This window comes from Salmo salar, chromosome ssa09 (genome assembly GCF_905237065.1).
Source record: "Salmo salar chromosome ssa09, Ssal_v3.1, whole genome shotgun sequence".
Taxonomy (NCBI): Eukaryota; Metazoa; Chordata; class Actinopteri; order Salmoniformes; family Salmonidae; genus Salmo; species Salmo salar.
The window spans coordinates 109,353,955-109,371,661 of record NC_059450.1 but is presented as its reverse complement, the minus strand read 5'-3'; the positions used below and the strand labels follow the sequence as shown (position 1 = coordinate 109,371,661).

The 17,707-nt window shown below is 40.1% G+C and overlaps 1 pseudogene; it reads right to left on the bottom strand.

The window, feature by feature from the left end:
• LOC123744703 (fibroblast growth factor 12-like) overlaps positions 1-17,707 on the bottom strand; it is a 112,038-nt pseudogene that overhangs the window by 16,150 nt on the left and 78,181 nt on the right.

Sequence of the window (17,707 nt, the reverse complement as noted above, 5' to 3'; positions counted from 1 at the left end):
CCTCTTGACCCCCAACTGTACCGAAGTTCTCACCATCGATTGCAAAGCCTTAGTTCATTTTGTTGTTTTGACAAAAGCATGAACTGAACTCTCGTTTTAAACTATTCATTTTAAAATATTTTTACAAAAGAAACATTGAACATCCAATAGTCAAATCATAGTGTAAAAGCAGGTGAGCTGGTTCTACTCTTTTTGGCCTTTTTCTGGTGTTTACGTGGTGTAAAACTGAGCAGCTCCGAGCATAACACGTCAACACTGTTTCCCATAGATAAACACAGGTGTGCATTGATTGTCATGTATCTTGCCCTGGAGGCAGCTCTGCAGAGTGGTCACTAGCTAGCTACAGCCATAAAGTCATAAAATCTGATTTTAAATCTAACCCTCACTCTAATGCCTAACCCTACACTAAGACCAAAAAAGAACATTTTTTGTTTTCATATATTTTTACAATGTAGACAATGTTGACATTGCAGCTAGCCCATCTAGCAGGAATCACTAAGTTCTGCCTCCAGGGTAAGATTCATGACAATAAATGTCAACCTGCTCGATAGACAGGCTGGAAATGTTTAACAATTTCCTTTTTTTGTTGTTCTTGCTTGCATTCAATTGCCACTCCTTGTTGCACACAACCACCTTCCAAAAAAAGTTTAATTTAAATGTTTTTATTGTTGGATATAAAAGACTGTAAAAACACCAGCAAATCAGCTCCAAGTGATTACCATTTTGGAAATCTGTTCCAAAGTATTCCCAACTCATAATAAAGATGGAGTATATGTGACCATATACAAATGTAAACAAGGTTTGAAATGATTATGTGTTTAAAGTCTATTATATCTGCTTGGGCTTTTTGTGGCCAATCTTTTTGTGGCCAAATTTATTTATAATTGTGCTTCGCACCCCTGACTATCCGATCAAGAAAAAAAAATGTCCACGGCTGAATCTGGCGTAGTGCACTACTGGGTGTAGCCCATTGGTGAGGTGGGGAGATGAGGGGGACTGTGGAAAGTTTTTACTGACATTTTAATCGATCGTTTGTGCTATTACTTCTATAAAAATATCCAAGATAGTCAAGTAAGTTTTGACATTGATGAATTTGAAAAAATGTACTGCAGTATTTATTAAATTCAACATCGTGGGCAATGCATAAAAACACGTTTGACTTTGATCTGAGAAAACACTGACGATGCAACCATTGTGGTTTGTTCGTAAAACAATGGTTGCTTGTTGACACTGAAAGAACCCCCCCTTCTCTGCATATAGAAAATCCAAGAATTGCATTTTTAACTTTTATAAGACAGGCATCAATAATGAATTAGGGATGGACCCACAGCACAGTGGCATACAAAGCCAGTGGCCCCACTCTCGCATTCTCTAAGAGCCACACAGATATACATGTACAACTGCTAAGAGGCCTGTTGTAGGAGACTGTGTTTTATGTTGGGATGTCAAACAAACTAATGGCTCCAACCTCTGCAATTCCACTCTTTAGGAGTTGTCCTTCCCCTTTGAAATCTGCTGTTGATCTTGGCCAGAATAAAATACCCAAGAAATACAATATAGTGCTCCAAAATAAGGGGGTAATGGTATTTTCCAAACCTCTAGGACACATCTGTTTAGTAGGTGTGTTATGCAGTATCAGAACAGAAATTACAATAATACTGTTATTGCATCAAATGGTTGTTTTATACAACAGAATAGAGGGTTCTTATAACTCTATTGTGTCTGTGTGAACTGAAAGTGGACCTCTGGGAGATTTAACACTGACAGTGGATTTACGACGGATTGGTGATAAAGACCGCATTCCATAGCATGATTAGTGTCTGTGCGCCTGACTGGAAGGTACCAGGTCAGGCTCGGGGCCAGACCCTGGTTTCTACACAATGAGAAGTCTTTACAGCAGATGCTGTTTGCTGTTAACCTCTCTAGGATAGGTGGCACCAAATCGTCCCACCTACGTAACAGCCAGTAATCCCGTGGCGCGTTATTCAAAAAAAACCTTCAAAAAACTTCAATTTTTCAAACATATGACTATTTTACACCATTTTAAAGACAAGACTCTCGTTAATCTAACCACACTGTCCGATTTCAAAAAGGCTTTACAACGAAAGCAAAACATTAGATTATGTCAGCAGAGTACCCAGCCAGAAATAATCAGACACCCATTTTTCAAGCTAGCATATAATGTCACATAAACCCAAACCACAGCTAAATGCAGCACTAGCCTTTGATGATCTTCATCAGATGACAACCCTAGGACATTATGTTAACCTCTTGGGGCTAGGGGGCAGTATTTACACCGCCCGGATAAAAAACGTACCGATTTAATCTGGTTACTACTCCTACCCAGTAACTGAGAATATGCATATACTTATTAGATATGGATAGAAAACACCCTAAAGTTTCTAAAACTGTTTGAATTAATTATTAGTATCTTTCATATGAATCTGAACCTTGTGACCCATTCCATACATATGTCCATACATATGTTGTTCGTCATGAACATCCAGGAGGATGGACTTTGCTATAAAATGCTGTGGCTCAAATTCCGGTCGTTGACAGCTTTTTTCTTCTTTCCGTCTCCCGGTCGGAATATTATCGCTATTTTACGAGAAAAATCACATAAAAATTGATTTTAAACAGCGTTGACATGCTTCAAGTATGGTAATGGAATATTTAGACATTTTTTGTCACGACATGCGTCCGCGCGTCACCGTTTGGATAGGGACCTGAACGCATGGACAAAACAGAGGATATTTGAAAATAACTATGGATTATTTTGGAACCAAAACAACATTTGTGGTTGAAGTAGAAGTCCTGGGAGTGCATTCTGACGAAGAACAGCAAAGGTAATCCGATTTTTCTTATAGTAATTCTGAGATTAGTGAAGCCAAACTTGGTGGGTGTCAAATTAGCTAGCCCGTGATGGCGGGCTATCTACTCAGAATATTGCATGTGCTTTTGCCGAAAAGCTATTTTAAATCTGACATCGCGATTGCATAAAGGAGATCTGTATCTATAATTCTTAAAATAATTATGTTTTTTGTGAACGTTTATCGTGAGTAATTTAGTAAATTCACCGGAAGTTTTCGGGTATGTTTGCTAGTTCTGAATGTCACATGCTAATGTAAAAAGCTGGTTTTTGATATAAATATGAACTTGATTGAACAAAACATGCATGTATTGTATAACATAATGTCCTAGGAGTGTCATCTGATGAAGATCATCGAAAGGTTAGTGCTGCATTTAGCTGTGGTTTTGGTTTTTGTGACATTATATGCTAGCTTGAAAAATGGGTGTGTGATTATTTCTGGCTGGGTACTCTCCTGACATAATCTAATGTTTTGCTTTCGTTGTAAAGCCTTTTGAAATCGGACAATGTGGTTAGATTAACGAGAGTCTTGTCTTTAAAATGGTGTAAAATAGTCATATGTTTGAGAAATTGGAAGTTATAGCATTTTTTAAGGTTTTTGAATATCGTGCCACTTCGATTCCACTGGCTGTTGACTAGGTGGGACGATTTCGTCCCACATACCCGAGAGAGGTTAAACAACAGGTTAATAGTTTTTACTAAATTAATGCAACAGGTTGAAATGATTTGAATACCGGAAAGGATCACTGATTCCTTACACTGTGACTTTGACTACATTTGCGACAGAAAAAAGTATTACATTTAGAGAGGTAACAGGAAACATCTAAGGAGAAACAGCTATTACATATGTCATTGGACATTGGTCTAGTAATGATACCAGGAAAATTTTACATGGTTATGGAAAGTGAGAGACCAGTCATATAATATAATATGGGAGTGAATCGTTAGACTCGGTGGTGAGATGGCGCATGCTAAATTAAGTGCACATAAACGTTGGGGTACATTAAAACAAACAATGAATAATTTGAGGGGAGTACAGTGGACTTTTATCAGTTTTTGTTTGTAGTTAAAACTTTTGGGTTGGTGAATCGGTGTAGTATAGTGAATGCTAACAAAATGTTGTGTTTTTTTCCGAAATGTTGTTTTTTTCATTCTCACTTTGGAATGTTTCCCGAGACTATGGTCTTGGAGGAGAGCAGTGAGTGAGATTGAGGCCGTAAACTAGCAAATTAAATAAAGCCTGTCCATTTTGTTTATTTTTTACCTTAAGGTCTGCAAATACCCACACACAACACTCTTGTTATGACTATTTTTTGGTGTTTTTAAAATACTATGTTTGATTTATTGTGAGTGTTCTATTTCCTTTGGGTTTTGTGAGTTTTCCATTGGTCTTTGTGGCAAGGTAGCTTAAAGGGGCACACACACACAGAATATTCTGAAGTTTTTCTATTCTGGGAGTTTTAATTGAACACGTGAATTCTTTTGATTAGAAATGTACTGGAAACTTACTGGAAACCGGGGATAGGAAATGTATGAAATGTTTGACTGTTTTACATTAATTAGTCTAATATAGTAAGAAATACTTCTTTGAAGGGTTTGTATGACCTCTGACCTCTCTGTCTTGACTTTCCTGTGTGGTTTGATCACCCTCACTGGAAAGCTATTTGGATAATGAATTTAGGTCATTTGTAATACTGATTTGAAGGTAATTTGTAATATTGATCATTATGAAGAAGGAGAGGGTGTTGCCTTTGACTACGGGTAGGCTGTCTTAAGTCTATTTTACTATGACCATATGGGTACAATTATTTTTCTTTATAGAGTTATTAAGGGCATCGATTCTAAATTCGACTTAGCTACTTGAAATGATTTTGTTTTATTTTTTAACCAGTAGTACTGTTTTTTTTTTTACACATTACTCACATTGGGAGTCAGTGTGTCAAAATTGGGGGGGGTACTAATCCTCTGAGGTTTTAGATTAACCTCTTGGCGTTCCCCCTAGGATAGGGGCTAAAGCTTTTTGAAAAAAATTAGTGCCCATTTTTAAACGGCCTCCTACTCAAACTCAGAAGCTAGGATATGCATTTAATTAATACTTGTGGATAGAAAACACCCTAAAGTTTCTAAAACTGTTTGGAATGGTGTCTGTGAGTATAACAGAACTCATATGGCAGTCAAAACTCCGAGACAGATCGAAACAGGAAGTGGAATTCTGAATTGCGAACTCAACTTCATCACGTTGCCTATTAATCACACCGTGAGCTATGGTTCATTGAGCACTTCCTATTGCTTCCACTAGATGTCCAGTCTTTACAAAGTGATTTGAGACTCCTACTGTGAAAACTGAATGAATGAGATGCAGTGGAACGTGGTCACACGGAGAGGGCCATCACCATTATGACGCCGACGCCCCTGGTTACCCTCCCTTCGAAACGTTTTGAAACACAATGCAATCGTCCCCCTCGAATCTTATTGGCTCTCTTGTTGAAAAACGCCCGAAGATTTATGTTATACAAAGTTTGACATGTTTGAACGAACCTAAATGGGGAAAAAATGCATTTTCTCGAAATGGCTGTCCCGTGGCCGACCGGGAGTTTTGGAGCAGCCTTCAGAGCGCTAACAAGAACAAGCTCTTGGAACATAAAGGAGTATTTTTATTCGGGAAAATACATTTGTTGTGGACCTGGGATACCTGGAAGTGCTTTCTGATGAAGACAACCAAAGGTAAGGGATTATTGACAATAGTATACAAGACTAGATGTGATATGCGATTGTTCCAAGATGGCGCTGACCTGTAACGTTAGCCATTTTTCAGAGTATCGCATCCCTTTCATCGCAAAGTATGATTACCCAGTAAAGTTAATTTTAAATCTGGCATTACAGGTGCTTTCAAGAGATATTCATCTTAAATCTTAGAATGACAATATTACATTTAAAAAATGTTTTCGAATAGTAATTTAGTAAATTGTAGCTCTGTTTCATCGGATGCATTTGAGGGAAAATAGTTAGTCAACGTTACGAACCCGATGTAAAATGCTGTTTTTTATATATAAATATGAACTTTATCGAACAAAAGAATGCATGTATTGTGTAACATGATGTCCTAGGTGTGTCATCTGATGAAGATTGTCAAAGGTTAGTGCTGCATTTAGCTGTTTTTTGGTTATTTGTGATGCATGTGGTTGGTCGGAAAATGGCTATGTTGGCTACTTTTTACGATATACTCCTCTAACATAATCTAATGTTTTGCTTTTGCTGTAAAGCCTTTTTGAAATTGGACAACGTGGTTCGATTCAGGAGAGGTGTATCTATAAACGATATCATTTGAAAAAAAAAAATTTTCGCTGGATGTAGGCCGCCCAAGGGTTAAGTTTACACACCTTGAGTGATATGTAGGAGTGTATTGAGCTCCCTCACGACGCCAGGACAGCGGAGTCAATCACCACCTTCCTGGAGACACCTGAAACCCCACCTCTTTAAGGAATACCTAGGATAGGATAAAGTAATCCTTCTAACCCCCCCCTTAAAAGATTTAGATGCACTATTGTAAAGTGTGGTTGTTCCACTGGATATCATAAGGTGAATGCAACCATTTTGTAAGTCGCTCTGGATAAGAGCATCTGCTAAATGACTTAAATGTAAATGTAAATATTGAGTGACATGTGAAGAAGTGTATTGTTGTGTTGTTTGTTCTGTTCTGTTTGATACAAATCTCACCAGATTAGGTCTGCTGGACTGTTGGAATTTCTCCTGATGGGTTACAGGTCTACACTTCTGATCCTTTGGCCCTGCAGTGAAGTTGACAGTGATGGGGAGCATAAGCCAATTTGAAAAAAAATAGTTTCAATAGAATGTGTTATTCTCTTTGACATATGTTTAGACATTGGTATTACGAATCATTGGTAAAGGTAATAATTTATCATATAGTCAATGCTTGTCTGGATTTCTGAATCAAAATGAACTGAACTAAACTATTGTTCTGATCTGTCCTCTCTTGAGGTCATCATGAAAGGTGACGTCAGTCGGTGTCTTAATGCATGGAAGAGATAATTGGACCGAACAGTGTGTATACCTCAAAACCCCCTCTAACTGTCTGAATTAAAGTGACAAAGGTGTTCAATCCCGGCCCTGTCCGCGCACTTCACTTCTACCGAGAGACCTGAGTCAGAGCCGGCAACCGGTGTACAGTCTCCAATCTAAGCTATCAACTGTTTTATCTCTCATGTCTTCTCTCTCAGGAATGTGACAGGAATCCATGTGGAGTGAGCATGGGGAGAGATCTTTTCAAACTCTCTCTTATGTTGCTGGTATACTGGTTGACAAATGGACAAGACATAATAGTGTGGTAAAGGTGGTGGCGGCCCAGGTGAGACATTGAAAGTGGGACATTATCATGGGCCATCCACTTTGAACTATGAAGCTATCTGAAGAAGAACCAATGAAGAAGACGGCAGAAGATTGAGTGCCTAAAGTGAGGGGCGGAGGGGTTAGTCAACGTTGCCAAAAATTGTTTTTTAGACTTCTCTAAAAAATTTCATTTTGGGGTATCAGGTTGATTGTAGAGATCTACAAACTGCTAAAATTATAGTCATTTAGATTAAGAATGCATTAAGATACTGATCTGTATTATATTCGTGATAAGAAAGTTAATACTAGAATTATAGGATAATTATACTGTATGTTAATATAAATGTACATTCTGCCAATGTCGATGTGTGTTAAATTGAGGGTTTTGAGTGATTGGTCCTATCACTGAGCAATGCCGTTGTCAATTTCCGTTGGATAATTAAATTGGGTTTGATTATGATTAGCAAACTGAATGATTTTTAAAACTGAAGGATTGATTTGAGTTTAGAATGTTAATAACTTTATGAGTGAAGCAATTAATGTATTATGGATTGATTGTTTTGATTGCTGTTGTGAACTAAAGATGTTGACACTATTCTCAGCATGCCCTGGTGAATGGAGAGGGGAACTCTGATCCAGAGAGTGAAACTGATCCTAATCTATTTGATCTATAGGTGTTGCCTTATAAATAGTGGAATCATGATGCTTGTCTTGGGTCATGTTCATTAGGCAGCAATGGAATACATTTTAATAAACCAGGAGTCACTACCTGGATTTGTTCAACAACATATGCTAATTTTAGTTTCTGGGATGGAAATAGTTATTTCTACCATGCTGATGTATTGGGGTGTGCTAGATAACTAAAGCTTATTTTATTAAACTCCATTGTTGCTTGCACTGCATTATGCATTAAATATTAGCTTTCACTGTCTATGAAGATATGGCCTTGAATCATATAAACTGTATGCATCTTTTGTTTTTCTTCATGGGTTTGCTTTGCAGGTGACTGTGTATCATGACCTCCCTAGACAAATTGGTAGAATGCTTAGAATATGTGTTGGAGGTTTAAATGGGAGACAGTGCTAAGTTTTCTTGGGAGGAGGCTGAGCCAGTGATATAGCAGCCGGATAAGTGATATGTGCAGGTATCCATGCAATTAGTTATTGCTTTTATGCTTCTTGGTTTATGAAGAATGTATGCATTTTCTACATGTGAATTTATTGCATCAAATTGTTGTTTTATGCAACAGAATATAGGGTTTTTTATAACTCTATTGTGTCTGTGTGAACTGAAAGTGGGCCTCTGGGAGATTTAACACTGACAATGGATGTACCATGGATTGGTGATAAAGACCGCATTCCATAGCATGATTAGTGTCTGTGTGCCTGACTGGAAGGTACCATGGAGAGATGGCTCGGGGCCAGACCCTGGTTTCTACACAATGAGAAGTCTTTACAAGCAGATGCTGTTTGCTGTGAATTATTAGTATCTTTCATACAAATCTTAAACTTGTGAACCCATTCCATACATATGTTGTTTGTCCACGAACATCCAGGAGGATGGACTTTGCTATAAAATGCTGTGGCTCAAATCCAATCATTGGGCTTCTCAACCGAATCACCTACGGGTGGGTTGTCGATAAGCTTCATTATTGCAATAATTAATAATATGTTATTAATACGTTTTTGAATAAAGCAATATCCCGATTGGTGATTGACCTTGTCTCTCCTCATTATTGATTAAATTTCCCACAGGAATGAGTGTATTATGGTCAGAGGGCATTGATGAAATCGCAATTTGGAGAGCTGTTGCTATATGTGTGTGTGTGTGTGTGTGTGTGTGTGTGTGTGTGTGTGTGTGTGTGTGTGTGTGTGTGTGTGTGTGTGTGTGTGTGTGTGTGTGTGTGTGTGTGTGTGTGCGCTGTACGATATCTCAATGGTCCCCAGAGAACGACCAAAAACAAAGGGGAATATTGGGACCATATTTATCAAACATTTCAGAATAGGAGTGCTGATCTGGAAATCAGATTCTCCCTGTCCATAATAATCTGATTCATTAACATCTAAAAGCAAACTGATCATAGATCAGCACACTTAATCTGAGACACTTGATGAAATGGCCCTGAAGAGAGGATTATATACCACCAGACTGGAGGGAAGAAAATGTAACGTAGGTGAAGTAAAAGGGAACATGAGAAGAGGAGGGAGGGAAAGGAAGGAGAAGAGGAGGAAGAGGAGGAACAGATAGAATTTAGGGATGGAAAGGAGGATGATAACAGGGATAGAAAGAGGATAGGACTTCACTGAGGCAGACACGTAAATAGCCATTATCCATAAATAACCCAAAGAGACAAAAGACTGTATCCCAAATAAAGCACCCTATTCTCTATGTAGTGCACAAATTTTGACCAGAGCCCTATGGGCCCTGGTCAAAAGTAAGTACTGCACTATGAATGGGGTGCCACTTGGAACACAATCAAACAGTGTTCAAATGCAGACTTACAGCGAATCTACACTGATTTGGTCCACAGTACTAAATCAGTAATATCCAGTACAACAAAATGTACCAGTTAATAAAGTTTATCTAAACTGTAGAATGAGTTTTAATATATCTAGAATATAATCAATCCCACACACAAACATACACAAACAAAAAAAACACACTCAGTCTGTCAGGTATAGTAGAAGAGGCAGGACTTACTGAGGTGTAGAGAAGCCCTCTCCGTTCATGGCTGCGTAGAGGCCAGCCTTCACCCCCCTGGATGGCTACCACCCGCGCCCCACCGGGATGAGGTTAAACAGAGCTGAGGGGAGGGAGAGAGAGAGAGAGAGACAGGTGGGAGGAAAAAGAGAGAGACATGGAGAGAGAGAGCGAGAGAGGGAGAGAGAGGAAAAGAGGAAAAGAGGAAGACGGAGGAGATATAATGGGAGAGAGAGATAGAGAGGGATCGGAGAAAGAACACTCACTTGAATGGAAGGTATATAATAAAGGTCACAGTGTATTCCTATCCATCAATTTAAATACCCTAGTGCTCATACAGTACAGCAACATCACAGCACTGTGACTTTTTGAATTTCGAAAGGGTGTTGACTGAATGGAAACCAGGTTCAGTGTTATCTGGGGTCATTGTAGTGAATAAGGTAGGACGTGGAAGAAAAGTGATCTATGGTGGATCTTTGGATGAATAAGGAAAAAGATAATAAGCGAATCAGATAAGAACCTCAGGTGTAGGGGGAATGTGCCATTCAATTTCACTCCGTCAAAATCAACAGGGTCCTTGGTTGGCCCACAACCAAGGGTAGGTAACAACACATAAGGGTAGGTAACAACACATCCGCCACGCTGATCCTCGAACACAGGGCCCCCTCAGGGGTGCGTGCTCAGCCCCCTCCTATACTCCCTGTTCACTCACGACTGCACGGCCAGGCACGACTCCAACACCATCATTAAATTTGCCAATGACACAACAGTGGTAGGCCTGATCACCGACAACAAGACAGCCTATAGGCAGGAGGTCAGAGACCTGGCCGTGTGGTGCCAGGACAACAACCTCTCCCTCAATGTGATCAAGACAAAGGAGATAATTGTGGACCACAGGAAAAAGAGGACCGAGCAGGCCCGCATTCTCATCGACGGGGCTGCAGTGGAGTAGGTTGAGAGCCAAGTTCCTTGGTGTCCACATCACCAACAAACTAACATGGTCCAAGCACACCATGACAGTCGAGAAGCGGAACCGCCCAAAACCTATTCCCCCTCAGGAGACTGAAAAGATTTGTCATGGGTCCTCAGATCCTCAAAAGGTTCTACAGCTGCATCATTGGGAGCATCCTGACTGGTTGCATCACTGCCTGGTATGGTAACTGCTCGGCCTCCGTCCGCAAGGCACTACAGAGGGTAGTGCGAACGGCCCAGTACATCACTGGGGCCAAGCTTCCTGTCATCCAGGACCCCCTATACCCAGGCGGTGTCAGAGGAAGGCCCCTAAAAAGTCAAAGACTCCAGCCACCCAAGTCATAGACTGTTCTCTCCGCAACCACATGGCAAGCTGTACCGGAGCACCAAGTCTAGGTCCAGAGGCTTCTAAACAGCTTCTAATCCCAAGCCATTAGACTCCTGAACATCTAGTCAAATGGCTACCCAGACTATTCGCATTGCCCCCCTCCCCACCACTGCCACTCTCTGTTGTCATCTATGCATAGTCACTTTAATTAACTCTACTACATGTACATACTACCTCATCTAACTGGTGCCCCCGCACATTGCCAACTCTGCCACACGCACATTGACTCTGTACCCTGTTTATATTGTTATTTTTTTACTGCTGCTCTTTAATTGCTTGTTACTTTTATCTCTTATTCTTATCGTATTATTTGAAACTGCACTGTTGGGTTAGGGGCTCGTAAGTAATGCATTTCTACTGTAGGTCTACACCTGTTGTATTTGTGTTGCGCATGTGACTAATAGGGGGTGATTTGATTTGAAATTCTGCTTTGGAGGCCGAAAAAAGTGGTATGCATAACAGAAGCCAGGAAAGAAGCTGAAGCAAGAGCCCAAAAATGTGTGTGTGTGCGTGTGCGTGCGTGTGACTTATGCATGCATGTGTGGTGCAGATGTCTGAGCACGATGGGGGTGGATCAAAACAAATGCATGAGGGGAGTGGAATAAAGTGTGAGTGTATGCGTGTTGGGATAAAGAGACTGGAAAACATGTTAAGAAATGGCGCTGTGTAATGTGTTTGTTCTCTGTTCCAGCGTCCATGCCCATAGGCCAGTGGAAGATTTTAGCTGCCAGTGATGGGCGGGACTATGAGGTATGTTTGTAAATGTATTTGATCAAGCATGTACGGCTTTTGATTTCGCTCCTTGATGAATAAATAAATAAGAGCGTTTTTTATTGTTTCTCTGTAATACTAGCCACCTAGCAATCCTGGCTGGCTGAAAGCTTTTTATGTCGCATCTCTGTTGGAGGTACAAAAGCACCAAGGAACCCTATCACATATGCTGTGGTCCTGTGATAAACTGACACCAATTTTTGGGATCGTGTATGTGCTATCACATTTCATTGTGTCTTTTGAATTTATATCCATCTACTCTGGCGATAATGTCTGTTGGGAAAAGTAAATATTAGCGGTCAATATCAGGGAAACTTTTCTAATCTAAAGTCTAATTGCTGCAAAAAAAATTCTATAGCCACATCAATTTGGGAAAGCCACATATTCACCCTCAGTAACAAACTGAAGTACTGAACTATCTAGATACGTCGCTTCTGAATTGGTATATTATAAAGTTAATATAATAAAGTTAGCCTTCCCTGTAGCTCAGTTGGTAGAGCATGGTGTTTGCACGGGGTTGTGGGTTAGGTTCCCACGCGGGGGGGCCAGTACAAAAAAAACAATATGAAATGGCATATGCCATTCACTGCCGTAAAGTAAGCTCTGGATAAGAGCGTCTGCTAAATGACTAAAATGTAAAAGTTAAACAAAAAACAGAAACATTTCACAGAATTTGGAAGCATATGTTGACCATCTTAAATATTTGTTTGGTAAGTACCGTTTGTTTTATGTGTTGTTTTGTGAAAATCCCCATTCGCTGTTGCGAAGCAGCAGCTACTCTTCCTAAGGATTCCCACAAAACATAAAATATGAAACATAACACACAACATTAATAGACAAGAAAAGCTCAAGGACAGAACTGCATCAATTTTAAAAGGCACACGTAACCTACATATCAGTACATACACACAAACTATCTCGGTCAAATAGGGGAGAGGGTTTGTGCCCGTAGGTGTTTTTTTATCCGTTTTTTTTACCTTTTTAGGGACAGACGTTCCGCTAGCGGAACGCCCTCACCAATATCCAATGGTAGAGCGTGGCAGCGAAATACAAATACCTCAAAAATGCTTACTTCATTTCTCAAACATATGATTATTTTTACACCATTTTAAAGACAAGACTCGTTAATCTAACCACATTGTCCGATTTCAAAAGACTTTACAGCGAAAGCAAAACAGGAGAGTACCCTGCCAAAAATAATCACACAGCCATTTTCAAAGCAAGCATATATTTCACAAAAACCAAAACCACAGCTAAATGCAGCACTAACCTTTGATGATCTTCCATCAGATGACACTCCTAGGACATTATGTTATACAATATATGCATGTTTTGTTCAATCGGGTTCATATTTATATCAAAACCAGCTTTTTACATTAGCATGTGATGTTCAGAACTAGCATACCCACCGCAAACTTCCAGTGAATTTACAAAATTACTCATGATAAACATTCACAAAAAATAACAATTATTTTAAGAATTATAGATACAGAACTCCCTTTTATGCAATCGCGGGTGTCAGATTTTAAAATAGCTTTTGCGTAAGCACATTTTGCAATATTCTGAGTACATAGCCCGGCCATCACAGGCTAGCTAATTTGACACCCACCAAGTTTGGGGGCTCCACCAAACTCAGAATTACTATTAAAAAAATTGGATTACCTTTGCTGTTCTTCGTCAGAATGCACTCCCAGGACTTCTACTTCAACAACAAATGTTGTTTTGGTTCCAAATAATCCATAGTTATATTCAAATAGCTCCGTTTTGTTAGTGCGTTCAGGCCACTATACGAAGGGTGACGTTCGAGCGCATTTCGTGACAAAAAAATTCTAAATATTCCATTACCGTACTTAGAAGCATGTCAAACGCTGTTTAAAATACATTTTTATGCTATTTTCTCGTAAAATAGCGATAATATTCCAACCGGGCGACGTTGTATTCATTCAAAGGCTGAAAGAAAAAAATGGAGAACTCGTGGATGCGCATCTCCAGTGTCACTGTTCCCAGCCTAACCACTCACAAATTCTCCTGCTGTTTTTCGCCCAGAGACTGCAGACACCCCCATTCACTTTCTGGCGCCTTCGAGAGCCAATGGAAGCCTTAGAAATGTCACGTTACAGCACAGATGCTGTATTTTCGATAGAGATGCTACAGAAGGACAACAAATTGTCAGACAGGGCACTTCCTGTATGGAATCTTCTCAGGTTTTGGCCTGCCATAAGAGTTCTGTTATACTCACAGACACCATTCAAACAGTTTAGAAACTTTAGAGTGTTTTCTATCCAAATCTACAAATTATATGCATATTCTAGTTTCTGGGTAGGAGTAGTAACCAGATTAAATCGGGTACATTTTTTTATCCGGCTCGTGAAAATACTGCCCCTATCCCAAACAGGTTAAACCAGGTTTGTTGTTTATTTGAGCAATATGCGATGGAAGGGAGTTCCATGCAATAATGGCTCTTTATTATACTGTATGCATTCTTGAATTTGTTCTGGATTTGGGGACTGTGAAAAGACCTCTGGTGGCATGTTTGGTCGGGTAAGTGAGTAGTATCAGATCTGTGTGCAAGTTGACTATACAAACAATTTGGCACTTTCAACACATTAACATTTCTTATAAAAATGAAAGTGATGCGGTCAGTCTCTCCTCAAGTCTTAGCCAAGAGAGACCGGCCTGCATAGTACTTATAATAGCCCTCTGATTACAATGAAGAACAAGACGTGCCACTCTGTTCTGGGCCAGCTGCAGCTTAACTAGGTCTTTCCATGCAGTACTTTCGACCACACGACTGGACAATAATCAAGATAAAACAAAACTAGAGCCTGTGGGACTTGATTTTTGGATCATGGTGTCAAAAAAAGCAAAGGATCTCTTTATTACGGACAGACCTCTCCCCATCTTATGCAACCATTGAATCTATATGTTTTGACCATAGACCATAGTTCTTCCCGGCAGCGGCACCGGACCCACGTCACCAACAAAACTAAAAACTCCCTGATGCTTCAAATTGTGGTGTTAGCATACTGTAAGGACAGACGCTCGGGGGATGAAGCAGTACACGGAGTGAACATTTAATGGACAATAGACATCATCTGGACAGGGAAAACATAACGACATCAATGCTGACACAGGGAACCAACTGGCGAGGCAGACAGATATAGAAGGGCAATCAACAAAGTAATGGAGTCCAGGTGAGTCCAATATTGCGCCAGATGCGCGTAATGATGGTGACAAGTGTGCATAATGACGGGCCACCTGACGCCCTCGGCGCCAGAGTGGGGGAGCGGGAGCAGGCGTCACACTTCACTTTTCACTGACTTCCAGGTTGTGGTCTTATATAAAGAGAGGCTAACGAAATCTACAAAGTATCCTCTATTATTTCTTACTCTTTATATCCTCTATATATACTGCAAAGTTTAGACTTTTAATTTCAGAATTTATGTTAAATTACTGCCTGGCAGTTTGTGGTGCGGTGTAAATAGATGTGCATATGTACTAAGACATATATGTAACGCCCTGGCCATAGAGAGGGGTTTTTGTTCTTTATTTTGGTTAGGCCAGGGTGTTACATTGGGTGAGGCGTTCTATGTTCCTTTTTCTATGTTTTTGTATTTCTTTGTTTTGGGCCGTGTGTGGCTCCCAATCAGGCACAGCTGAAGTTCGTTGTTGCTGATTGGGAGTCACACATAAGGAAGCATGTTTTTCCTTTGGGTTTTCTGGGTAATTGTTTCTGTTCAGTGTGTTTCCTGACAGGACTGTTTCTGGTCGTTTTTGTTTCGTTTTTGTAAAGTGTTCTCTTTTTGAATTAAAATTCTAATGATGAACACATCCTCTGCTGCACCTTGGTCTAATTCTGACGCGGCCGTTACAATATAGCCATAGTTTCAAAATAATTTAATGATTTCCTGCAAATGGAAATCCAATAGAAAATGTGGATCTAGGTGATGAAGCAGACTAAGTACGAGGCTTAACCTGTTAGGGCTAGGGGGCAGTATTGACACGGCTGGATAAAAAAAACGTACCCGATTTAATCTGGTTACTACTCCTGCCCAGTAACTAGAATAGAATATGCATATAATTATTGGCTTTGGATAGAAAACACCCTAAAGTTTCTAAAACTGTTTGAATGGTGTCCTGTGAGTATAACAGAACTCATATGGCAGGCAAAAACCTGAGAAGATTTCATGCAGTAAGTGGCCTGTCTGACAAGGTGTCGTTCTCTCTTGTCTCTGTTTATTGAAGAGTGAGGATCTTAGCTGTCCCGTGACACTTCCCCTCTACGGCTGCCATAGGCTCTCAGAAGGCTGGTAAAATGCTGAATCGTGGCATTGCAGGCTCTGGCTGAAAAAAAAAAGTAGCGCGTTTGGGTAGTGGCTGGTTACAGTACTGTGAGACTCAGGCTCGTGCCCGCGTCGACCGAAAGCTTTGTTTACTTTCCTCTGTTTAGCTAAATGGACTTCCCGGTCGGAATATTATCGCTTTTTTACGAGCGAAAAATTGCATAAAAATGGATTTTAAACAGCGGTTGACATGCTTCGAAGTACGGTAATGGAATATTTAGATTTTTTTTGTCACGAATTGCGCCATTTTTATGCCATGCAATTTTTATGCCATTTTCTCTCGAAAAAAGCGATAATATTCCGACAGGGAATCTGCGTTTAGATAAACAGACAAAGGAAAATAAACCATTCGGTCAAGCGGGCACGCCTGCTTCATAGTACTCTGGTGGCCACTTGCCAAAGCGATAAAGTGTTTCAGCCAGAGCCTGCCTCGATATCGTTCAACGTTTTCCCGGCTCTGAGACCCTATGGAAGACGTAGGAAGTGTCGCGTTATTGCAATGATCCTGAGTCTTCCAAAAAAAGAGCCAAGATGAAATTCACTACTTCTCAGACAGGCGCACTTCCTCGCTTGAAATCTTCTCAGGTTTTGGCCTGCCATAGGAGTTCTGTTATACTCACAGACACCATTCAAACAGTTTTAGAGACTTTAGGGTGTTTCCTATCCAAAGCCAATAATTATATGCATATTCTAGTTACTGGGCAGGAGTAGTAACCAGATTAAATCGAGTGCGTTTTATCCAGCCGTGCAAATCTGCCCCCTATCCCTAACAGGATAAGAATTATAGATACAGAACTCCTTTGTTGCAATCGAGGGGTCCGATTTTAAAATAGCTTTTCGGTGAAAGAACATTTTGCAATATTCTGAGTAGATAGCCCTGCCATCACGGCTAGCTATTTAGACACCCCACAAAGTTTAGCCCTGACCAAACTCCGATTTACTATTAGAAAAGTTTGATTACCTTTGGTGTTCTTCGTCAGAATGCACTCCCAGGACTGCTACTTCAATAACAAATGTTGGTTTGGTCCCAAATAATCCATTGTTATATTCAAATAGCGGCATTTTGTTTGTGCGTTCAAGACACTATCCGAAGTGTAAATAAGGGTCACGCGCACAACGCATTTCGTGACAAAAATTTCTAAATATTCCATTGCGTACTTGAAACATGTCAATCGCTGTTTAAAAATCAATTTTTATGCCATTTTTCTCGTAAAAGCGATAATATTCCGACCGGGAAAGCGTGTTTACGTACAAAAGAGAGAAAAATAAAAGCATGGGATCCCCTCGTGCCTACAGCCTGAGTCTCATAGTACTGTG